We start from the raw sequence: 12,079 nt of genomic DNA on the forward strand, positions 1-12,079 counted from the left end.
TGTTTTCATACCAGAAAATTCGCCGTCAGTATATAAAGCCATAACTCGCCTTCATAAGATTATAAGCCAGATACACCAGAGTCCAGGCAGCTGGACTTGGTCCGGTTGGTTCTGGAGCGTGTTGTCAGCCTGGGGATGGAGGATCCTATCCTTCCTAGGTATTGGCTTTCTCATACTATTCAGCTGCTGCTTATGTCTACAATGTGGGCCAGCGATTTGTGGTCTGTGTGCCACATCGTGTATCCCGCATCCAAGTTTTCGTTCAAGATCCCGGAAGAAGAAAGAAGAACAAATGATGCTATATGAACAGATTGATGGATTGATGAAGATCGATATCTCCTGAGGGTCCGTAGGGGACAAGGAGGGAATGAGGAAATATGAATTTTGTGATCAGTTATGTCCCCTATCGTAGACCCCAACGGCTCCATGTGCATGCTACAAGTACATGTATGTTCCCTCCAGTTCCAGTTATGAAGACGCAAATACATGTGCGTCCACCGTCAACATGTCCTCTTTCAGATCCGCCATGAATGGGTCAGATATTCCATTCCTAAGTATGAAAGGCCACCGACTTTATGTGGTTCACTCTCCACATTTTACAGATTCAGGCAAGTAGGCCCTGAATTCTGCCATCAAGCCTTTTCCTGCCTTCTGCCTCTGAAAGCTCCAGTCCGAGCCTGCATCTGTATCCATGAACTTTGTCCTACTCCCTGCGCGGCTAACGGTGCCTGATCCAGCCTGTTGCCTGCCAAAAACTGTATTTCACCTTCAAGATTATCTGCTCCGCTCCTCATCCGATGCATTCCTGTCTAGTAGTTTAGGTAAACATTCTTCCAGCTACCGAGCAAAGGGCCAGGCCTCACTGTCCTCATGCAAGTAATTCATAGCCCCTGTTACCATGGAAGATTCCTGCCCCCTCGCATCTCATGTAGACACTTAGACGCTTGTACACGCACTAACAGTCAGTATAGAATAGATTCCATCCTAGAGACCTTTCCTTTTGGATAATACAGTTCTTTAAACATAAGATATTAGATATGATTTGGGATTAGGTTGACATGACCCCTCAGACTTCTGTCTCCACATGTAGAGCTAAATGTCAAGTCCCCTTCACCCTCTAGTTGCACGTCAATCACACGTCATGCGGCTGCGCGCGCATCTCTGCCAAATATTTCTGCTGACATTGCAGGATTCTCTTATGAATCCACCCACTTGTGACATCATGTTTAATGACGTTTTTAGTTACGCCTATATGTACGCCTTTTTTCATTACGTATGTGTATCATTATCTGTATTATCAGCTGTTACGCCTCTTGCATCTGTCTTAATGTAATGCTTTTCATATAAATATCTTTACTTGTCAATAATGTATTGCCTTCCCTTCCTGAACCTTCGTGGTGATGGAATTTGGAGCCTATGGTTCGAACCGTAATTCCTTTGTAGAGGAATAAAGCCTTTCAGAACCTCTAATACCACGGATTCTGCCTCTTATTTTTACTGAGTTATTCTTACTAGACTTTACCGCATAAAAAATAGTACCGGTAATGAAATATTTACCACACTTCCCTGAACTTTGTTGCTGGGAGTTCCAGCCTGCCAGGAGGGCCTGTAACTGTGTGTGATGCCTTTTTGCTGTTGGGAGCTGGAAGCGTGATGCAACAAGAGAGAAGAGAGATGCCGCCGCAGCATCCTCTGTCGCATCATCGAGGAAGCGTGTCACAGGGTTATATCATCGCTAAGGAAACGTGCCACCGCCGCAACAACGGAGAAGCGTGTTGCCATCACCATGGGTGTCATCGCACCACCGGAGAAGCGTGTCGCAGTGCCTGTCACGGCTCAGAAAACCACCGAGTTCACCGCACAGCCGTTGGGTGTGCACGCATCGCCTCCACGTTGTCACATCGCAACAGAGATGACGTTTTGTCGCATCGCACCGGATCATCGTACCACATCGTGGTGCCATCTTGTCACATCAGAACCGGAGCGCAGGAAGAATCGAGGCAGCACCTTCTCTGCTCCCCTTTTGTTTGCTTTGCGTTACGCATCCCAGGTACTTTGAGACTAAAGTGTCTCATTTATCATCTACAAGTTTATTTTTGCAACAACCCTTTTTAAAGACATTCTACTGAGTTTCTGTTTGTTGGATTTTTGTCATTTTGGTCTTGTTTTGTTTAGATAAAGATATTATTTTTTTCTAAACTGGTGTGGTGTCCATTTGTGTTGTTTTCACTGTGTTACTGTGAGTGTTGGTACAAATACTTTACACATTGTCTTTGGGATAAGCCTGTCTGCTTGTGCCAAGCTACCAACGGGGTGAGCAAGGGTTATCTAAAGTGTGTATTCCCCTTATCCTGACTAGAAGCAAGGGTCCCTATTTGGTCAAAGGTACCTACCTCTGCCAACTAGAGACCTCCATGTAACATCATAGCACATCCAGGGTAGAATCTGACTGCGCAATTTTGAGGGAACAAGAGAAGTATTCCCTCAGCTGATAACCTATGCCACCTCAAGTCCTGCACCCACTGAGGAATCCAAAAAAACCCTCCAAGTGACAACAGCACTAGGTGGATTCGTCATAGGTAAAAAAAAAAGTATAAAAAAGTTTATAGCCTTCACCCCTAAGGCATGAATAACTCAGAATAATACAAATGATTGTGTGTTTCTTACCTAACACCTCCCACTTCCCCATTTGTATTTTGGCGGGAACCGGGTATATGTAGTGTACCTAAGAGTAGGAAGTAGCACAGGACAGAATGTTTAGTATATTGGATAACTGGTTAAGGGGAGGGGATGACACCCTTTTCAAGCAGCATCCACATATCTTCTAATTGAGAAGTCACCTGTGAAACATAAATTAACCTGTGCTCAACCATCTGGAAGTTTGGTATGAGCAGTCAGCCTACTTAGAGGCAATGTGTAAAGTATTAGTGCAGCACTTCAAAGATCAACACAGTGAAAGCATACCACAAAAGCATCCCACATGAGTTTAGAAAAATAAAGTGATTTCTAATAAATAAAAGAAGACCAAAACTACAAAAATGCAATCAGTACAACTGGAGATATTGGATTTTAAAGATTGTAGTAAAAGCTCCAAAAAGCACAAAGTGCCAACTGTGGATATCTGGTCACGCCAGAACAGGACAAACTCACAAGTTCGGGCCAACCACGATGGAGCGTGTGTCAGCTACAGGGACCAAGTTGGGCCTGCTGAACATAGTATATTAAATCCTTGTTTGCAGAGCATTGCAAGGGTCCGAGTTGAAGAAGTGTCACACAGCCGAATCGATGCGAAGGTTCCAAGAAGAAGTGAGACTGCGGTGCAAGGTCCTGTGTCGTCATCATGGGTCCCGTCGATGGGGATCTGAAAGGCAAAGTCAGCCATCAAAGATGCACCGAGCACGGAGGGATGTGTTTGTACTGGGGAGCTGTGAGGCTGCGATCCAGAGTCCTGCATTGTTTTTGAGGCTGCCATCAAGGGATGACAAGGGCTTGCGCCTAGGTTGTGTTGCAAAGCCGCGGTTCCTATGAGACAACAGGCTGCAATGCCGGTCTTTGCGGTGGCTCTGATCCAAATAGCAGTGGCCATGAATCTGTTCTGTTCAGGGTTGAGCCGAACAGCAGGGGAGATGCAATGATTCCACTTTTTCCACAGAAGTTGCCAGAGCACTTTTGGCCTAATTCCAAGAGTCCAGGAATGGGGTTGCACCTCTTTGGGGGGTATGCTCACAGATGACAGAGTCCAGGTGCAGGTGCAAGGTTGTTGGAAGTCTGTTGTGTCGCTAAGGCTTTATATCAGGAACATTCCAACTAGCTTCGAGTCATCCTGCGGTTCTGGGTCCAAGAGATGCAGGTCCAGTACTTCTCACCCAGTCAAGAGGGCAGCAGGCAGTAGGTTAGCATAGCAATGCAACAGTCCAGATGTCAAAGTGAGACATTCACCTTTATATCTGCATTGCTCTGCGCTTCACAGCTTCCATAATGCGCACTATCTGGATGGCTTGAAACTTTACCATTCTGGCCTTCTGGTCATAACAGTGTTTTACGATTTCTTGACTGATTTCAAGATTGCCTTTACCTTTTTCCAGAAGTGATGCATCTGATTGCAGAGTAGGCCTGGGCGGAGCTGGTGAAGTGTAACTTCACGCGCGAGGTGGAGTAAGATGTCTCCCGTCCTTTACTTCAGAATGAGCGACCATGCGTGACATCTCCGACTCGGGACCGCTGCTCTCCTCTCCACTACCTCAGATTGTACCCCCCCATCCTATATCTGGTTTGGGATTTTTTGGGACAATGGATGGCATGCTGTAGAACCTGGCAGACAACGTGAAGTACGAAGTAGAGTGTGAGGCAAACAGCAACTTTCTGCCCGTGATTAAGAAGTCGTTGGGCTAAAGAGTAGTGCCATAAATCACGCCTGGCAAACTGCTGCCTTCAGCCCCTTGTGTCTCACTTGCTATGAAGATAATTAGGTGCTAATTACTCCACCACAGCTCGTGGGCTCCACCTGCAGAAGTGAACCGTGGGAAGTGTCACAGCTTACATGTTCTAGAGTGTGTCTGATACCAATTTATATTTTCTCCAATTATTCATTCCACATTTGCTCCAATTGGAGTAAATCCGCATTCTTTAAAGCAGGGAGTTTTTCGTGGAGTCCACTGTGGAGCCAGGGCAAGATCACGCATTCTTGCACTATTCGATTTAGTTCGGTTCTTCCTCTACAAATATTCCATTTATTTCCCATGGAGCATATACACCTTTAAAGGTTTATTGCTTTGGAGGGAGCGCATTAGATGTGAACGAGGAAAATTAGGTTTGAGGAAAGAATCTGATAATAATGAAGTCTATGTTTAGGTGGTCTGCATCGAAAAGGATGCTTGCCTCGCTTTTACACAAGGCTGGAGAGCCAGGCTCCCACACAGGCACCAGGGCTATACTTAGCAACTGAATGCACATGGCTGCAAAGTCCTCCAGCCTTCCCTCAGCATCTCTGATGGAGCTGCACAGTCTTTGGTGCAACATGTGCTCGCACCCCTCACATTACTTGCTTCAAGTGTTTACCAGAGGCCTTTAGAACTTGGTAAACATCTTTAAATGAGGCACCGTCAATCACCTGATACCTCCACTCAAGGAGATACATAAGGATAGATGAGAAAAACACGCTGAGAGAAAACTGAGGGCGCGGAGCAGGGAGAATGTATTTACTACGCCAGTACTTGAGTAGTTGGGTAAAGCAATTTTTCTGCACCGTCGCCGCACTGTTGGCAGAGAGAGTGCAAATAAGGGCCTGGCAGTGCGAATGCATGACATGTGTTTGCACCTGCAGCAGATGCTCTGGTGAACTGGCAGGTGGGGAGGTTTGTTACCGGCATTAAAATTAGTGTGTGTGCATAACCTGTTTTCAGTATGCCATCACTAATGCAGCAGCACTGGCTGCAGTTAAAGTCTATCTTATAGGGAGTGTGGTCCCATTCTCCTTGATTGCTGGAGGGTCCATCACGGTACCCTTGCTACACCACAGTTTGTTTGGAGAGTGAGGCTATCATAAGTGTATTCTCTTGCTAGAGCATGGTTGTAGTTTAGTTAGTCCCAGCACAGAACACTCAGCGGCTTTATAAACAATCTCTCTATGCAAGGAAACCCTCTCTTACTTTCGCAAGGTACACTGTTACACTGTGATTGAAGCTGTACCTGTTGCTCAGAGATACAGTAACTATTCCCTTTAGAGACATTTTAAGTGCTTAAGTGCCTCAGTATCAGGTGCACCATACACTGGTGGTACTTTGCAGGCGCTATCCTTATCTGGGCAGTTCATGCAACTCTCCCTCCAGGTACTCTTAAGACTCCCCCCCCAGTTGTTATACCCTGGGAGCTAAGGACGCCAGGGTCTCAGACACCTCAAAGAGAAGTCCTGGAAGTTGATGGTCCTGTTGCAGTCCACATCCAGCTTGCTGAAGAGTGACAGCACAAGGACAGGGCTGACTCCCAGCTCCCGGCACACAGTTGAGAAGTCTTCGAACTCCATCCAGCCTGAGCGGTACACATCGCAGGACAAGAAGAAGTGGTAGAACTTCGGGCTGTACAACTCTTGCAAACTCCTAATTGAGTTGTGCATTGTCCTCATGACATGCGGTCTAATGGTTAAAGTGTGAAGGATAAAGAATTAAACACTTTATACTTGAGGTGAAGAAAGTGGAAACACGGTACAGTAGAAAGCAATATCAGAAATGTGTCAGCCATGTCATTACATCTGTCTCCAATGTAAATTTATGTAATCAACAATAATAATGGTGAGATTTGAATTCTCTTAAGCACTGGTGTGGTTCCTGTGGTAGGTCTGACTGGAATATTTAGCGGTGGGTGGGGCGTCCTGTAAACTGCGCCACCCATTGGAAGGCACAGTTTTTGCCAAACTCTGCGCTCCAAGTGGAGTGCGGAGTGGCAAAACTCTGTGCACTCTACTGTAGAGGCGGAGTTTACCACATACACCTATTGCAGTACCAGCATGTAGCAGTCCACATCCTAAGGGGGTTTCCTGGGAGCTTGCTCATACCCATCTCTTACAAGGCTCAAAGGTCCCCTAACAGGGTGGCATAGAGGATTTCAAAGGGGTTAAACCCAACTCCCGTCTGTTGCAGTACTCTGTAGGCAAACAGAAGCCATGGCAGGAGGTCTATGCCTCAGAAGCTAAGTTAGGCCCATTATCATGCCTTTGAGGGTCTTGTTGAATCTCTCCACAAGCCAGTTTGTTTGGTAGTATTAGTGTCTGGAGAACTTATAAGTTTCTCCACACTCATCCCACATGAACTTCATGTACGCTGACATGAAATTAGTGCCTCGGCCTAACACTACCTCTTTGAGGAACCACACATGAGTAAAAATCCCCATCAGGGTCTGGCCAACACAGGTGCAGTCATGAACCTTAGAGCGATGGCCTCTAGGTTGCGGGTAGCATGGTCAACCAAAACCAGGATGAACCTGAGAGGTCTTGGAGTCCAAACTTTCAACAATGTCTATGTCCACCCTCTCAAAGGGAATGCCAACAACAGCTAATGAGGTCAGGAGAGCCTTGGGCATCTTTTCTGTCTTCCTACTGGCTAGGCAGGTGGGACAGCAACTACAGAATGCAACTGAGGCTGTCTTCATCCAGGGCCAATATAAGTGGGCAGGAAGTTTGGCAAAGGTTGTGTCTTGACCCAGATATCCTGCCAGGGGAATGTCATGAGCGCTCCTAGTCGGAAAGCCCTGTAACACTGGGGGATCACCAGCACATGGGCTGCCCCAGATCCTGGAACCTTTGGCTCACTGTATAGGAGGTTATTCTTCCTTTAGATAAAGTGAACTCCAGAGGTATCAACTGCTGCCTGGTTCTCAGCTTTCTGCCTCAAGACCTCCAGATTAGGGCACTCTTTCTGTGTTTTGAGATATCTTCCCTGATGGGCCCACTCTCAACTTGCCATCCACCAAGTTCAGGCAAGTCACTCGGGTGGCAATGTCCTCCCCTGTAGGCTCAGTGGCATCCGCCTCAGGTACCCCGTCAACCTTGCATGCAGGAATATCAGGGGCTGATTTCCCATGCCCCTGCAGCTGCCTGGGCCATTTTTACAGGCTCCAGGCATCCTTGCATCCCTTCTTGAGAAGCCTTGTACCTTGTGATCATACAGACCCTTTCAGGCAATCCCAACAAATACAAGCATGACCTGAGCTCTACCTCCTTCCAGATAGTTTGCTCTGGGGTGTTGCCTAAAAGACAATCTGCAGCATGGCTGGTTTCACTGCTACTTTTAGAGAACCTGAGACCCCTTCACCCCCCAAAGGGAACTGGAGGCATTGGTAGATGACCCTCTTGGTTGTCTACAACTATGACTTGGTGGAATGTGTTAGGGAGGACCTGCTCTAAGGACACCAGCTGACACCCTCTCAGTAGTCAAGCTAGCTCCGTCATGTCCCTCAGAGCCTCCACCAGTTGCCTCTTGATGGTGACCCAATGCTTGTACTTAGAAGTATTGACAGGCATATGGAATTATGGCATCATCTTCTTATCCACTATGGTCACTTCCATCTGCTCCCCAAAGCTAACTGGGGTCACATCCTCCCCAATTGCTACACTCACCAACCTACATGTCTGCCCACTGGTGGGGACTGTGCCCTCTTGGGACATTTGGTGTCTCCTTTGGAGTGGCCATACTTGTAACACTGAGGAGAAGCTTCCCCATCTGCTTATCATATAATCCCTTCTTCTTGGATTTGGACTGGACTGGATACCACTGTTCCCTTTGTAATTATTTTGGGGGCCTTTTGAGAACTCCTTACTTTTAAGTTTATCTCCCTCCCTTTCTTCAAGTGGAACCTCTAACCATTGTTATGGGAATCTCCCCAGATGACTGTATGGTGCGTCTAGACCTGACCCAGAGGTTCGCTTCCTCATCAAACTTCCTAGTGTCAGTCAGCTTGCTGTTCATCAGGTGCTGCCACAGCTCTGTAAAGCAAGTATTTAGCATGTGCTCCCTGAGAGTCAAATTGGAAAGCTCATTGTAATCATTAACCCTACTGCCTCTCACCCAGCCATTCAGTGCCTAGTTCGAATAGTCCAAGAAATCTGCCCAAGACTGATTGGGGTGTTTGTGGCTGTCCCTGAACTTGTGGCAATACATTTCAGAGGTCAGCCCAAATGTAGCTTAAAGGATGGCTTTCATGGGTGTGTACCTGGTTTGGTCCCCTGTTTCTAGTATCAGAAGACTGTCCATCCCCACTAGAGGCATATGCTTCCACAGACCACCTCCCAGGGCTCCTCTGGGATTGTGTTTACTCTCAGGGTCACCTCGTAGGCTAAAAACCCTTTATTGATGTTGTTAGAAATAGGGTCTCTAGTTGGCAATGGTTTGTACCTTTGTCCCAGTAGGGACCCTTCTTCCTAGTCAGAGTAAGGGATATACACTTCTAAAATAACTTGTGCTCTCCCATTGGTAGCTTGGCAGGAGCAGACAGGCTTATCATAGAGGCAGTGTGTAAAGCATTTATGCACACATATAGCAACACAGTGAAAACACTACAAATGGACACCACACCAGTTTAGAAAAATAAGCAAAACTTTATCTAAACTAACAAGACCAAATACGACAAAAATCAAACAAACAATACTGTAAACATTGTTACTTTGCAAGATAACCTTCAATCTGCAAGAATAGCTACAAAAACACAGTTCTTCTGAGTCAGTAGCTCCTTCCGGGGCTACCGCAATGTTGAAAATGACAGAGTCTAACAGTTCCAGCTATCCGCGTCGGTACGGCCCAGCTAAAGCATCAACAGACTCATAGACAGTACCTTTCTCATTGCGGCCGATCCGGTTGGTACGAGTTGGTCGGGGCAATCGTCGTGGTTGTGCCGTGAAGTGGTAGCGGTGCAGCAGGCAGTGCCCTCATGGAGCAGTACAGGCAGCAACTTGGTGAGACCAAGTCTTATGATGCAGAGTGAGGGAGTGCTCGATGCAGTGCTGGCAGGTCAAGGTGCTGATGATGGAGCTGGTAGATGTTCAAATCGGTCAGTGGCGGTGTCTGTGACGTCCGGGCAGTATGAAGTGAGGCGGTGTGGAGTGAGTGCAAACAGCAGTTCAGTGACTGTTGCCCAGCGGCGTCGGTGAGACCAGGGATGCGGTGCAAAGTGCAGCAGTGCCTTCTGCGGTTTCTTCAGGGCACTAAACCAACGACTGACTTGATGATGGAGTCAGCTGCTCTTGTCCTCTGCAGCAACTGAAAGCAGCGGTTCTAGAGACAGTGCCTAGAGGGATGGTGAAGTCTTTGCTGTCCCTGAGACTTCTTGAACAGGGGGCAAGCTCTACCTTAAGCAATTGGAGATACACACATAGTTCCTCTCCTTGGCAGAAATAGCTACTGCAGGCCAACTCCAGACAGCACACAGTAAAGAGGCAGTTCTTTTCCTTCATCTTTTTCCAGCTCTTCTCCTTGGCAGAGGTGCCTCTTGAATTCCAGAAGTAATCCTAAAGTCTGTGGTCTGAGCCCCACTTTTAATAGCACACATTCCATTGTTCTCTAGTGGCAGAGAAGCTCTTTGCCCAGCCAAAACCAGTTCTGTCCTCTCTGGTGCAGTGTCCCGGCAGGAGGTGGAGGCAGCATTGTCCAAGGCAGACCAGGCCCATTCAGGAGTGAATTAAATCTCCTCCCCTACTCTAAATGCAGACCAGCCCTAATCAGCCCAGCCCTGCCTCACCCTGGAAAGGCAGGTCATACCTCACCACCCCCAAGTGGCTCTCTGAACAGAATACAAGTCCCCAGCCCCTGTCACTCCAAAGCCAGACAATTAATACACATACACAGGATGGCTAAGCAAGAAAATACCCACTTTCTAAAAGTGGTATTTTCAAACACAGAGTGTAAAAATCATACTTACTAAAAGATGTATCTTTATATTCTGAGTTCAGGCATACTAAACTCTACCTTCTTATCTAGTCCCCATGGAAAGTTATATTTATAAGCTGTCATAAAGAAACTCCCATTCTATCCTATGGGGCAGATAGCCTTTCAATAGTGAAAAACAAAATTGGCAGTATTTCATTATCAGGACAAGCCACACACACCAGGGCGTATCCTACCTTTCACATACACTGCACCCTGCCCACAGGGGTACCTTGGACCTACCTTAGGGTTGACTCACATGTAAGAAAAGGGAAGATTAGGAACTGGCAAGTGGGGGCACTTACCAGGTGGACATGGCAGTAGGAAACTATACACAAACACTGCAATGGCAGGTCTGAGAACATAATGCACAGTTGCTTGTGTGGGTGGCCCAATCAGTGCTGCAGGCTCACTAGCAGCATTTGATTTACAGGCCCTTGGCACACACTGTGCACGGTACTAGGGACATAGTAGTAAATCAAATAAGCCAATTATAAAAACACTAATCCATAATAACATTTGACACAGAGAGCATATGCACTTTAGCAGTGATCAGCAGTGATAAAGTACCCAGTGTCCTAAAACCAACAAAAACAGGAGGCCAAAAAGCAAAGAGTCTGGGGATAAACCCGCTGGAAATGCCAGGTCTAACAGATGTAATCTCCCACTGCATAACTAGGTACCATGTCTTTGGGTATACAGAATTTCCTGTCCTCTCCAGACACTAATGGGATGCTGCTATTGCTGCTGGAATCTGCCTGTTTTGCCCTTAGTTCCAGCTCCATAAGGTTCCTTTCAAGGGCCATTTTCTTCTCCTCAGCCTCCATCCTGAATTTGCAAAGCTACTGTCAACAGTCACTGACTTTGCTGTGTGATGCATCTTGGCACAGGACTTTGCATTGCCAGTTTTACGTCAACGGTTTCTTGACACCAGTCAGGAGCAAATCAACACAAGGACTTCTGATCACTCAGCAACCAGGATTCAAGGTACTCTTGTTCAGTGGGCATGTGTCCCTTTGGCCAGCCCGTGCTCCATCGCAGTCGGCTTGAACATGTGACTGTGTCCCAGTTGGCGTGACAAGATAACCACACTTGGCACTTTGTACTTTTTGGTGCAATTTTCAATGAAATCTATAAACTTGTATATTTCTAATTCTACTGATTGGATCTTTGCTGTTTTGGTCTTGATTTATTTATTAAAATGTACACTATTTTTCTAATTTGAAGTGGGAATCTTCCTGTGTTGTGTTTTCACTTTATTACTGTCTAAAGTGCTGCACAAATACTATACACATTGCCTCTGTTTTAAGCCTGACTGCTCTGTAGCACGCTGTCAGAGGTTTGAGCACAGGTTCATTTGGGGTTTGCTTGTGACTACACCCTGACAAGTAAGGGGTTGCTGCTTGAGTAGGGTCCCAGACCCTCAACCAGTAACTCAATTTCTTACACCTCTAATGTCTGTGACTTTTACCTAACTCCACCTTTGTGACCAGCCTTCTGCCCTCCTGACTCCTTACGTCCATGACTTTGCCCTGTTTCCTTTTGCTCCATCTCTTTGCTCCTTCTAGGTGCACTGCCTCCCTCTACACAGAATAAGGATCTTGGAAATGTACCCATTAATAAGAGATGCATTTCCATTAACCACATCAGAAGGTTTTTTGAAGACTTTT

Source organism: Triturus cristatus, chromosome 3_1 (assembly GCF_964204655.1).
Source record: "Triturus cristatus chromosome 3_1, aTriCri1.1, whole genome shotgun sequence".
In the NCBI taxonomy this organism is placed as follows: domain Eukaryota; kingdom Metazoa; phylum Chordata; class Amphibia; order Caudata; family Salamandridae; genus Triturus; species Triturus cristatus.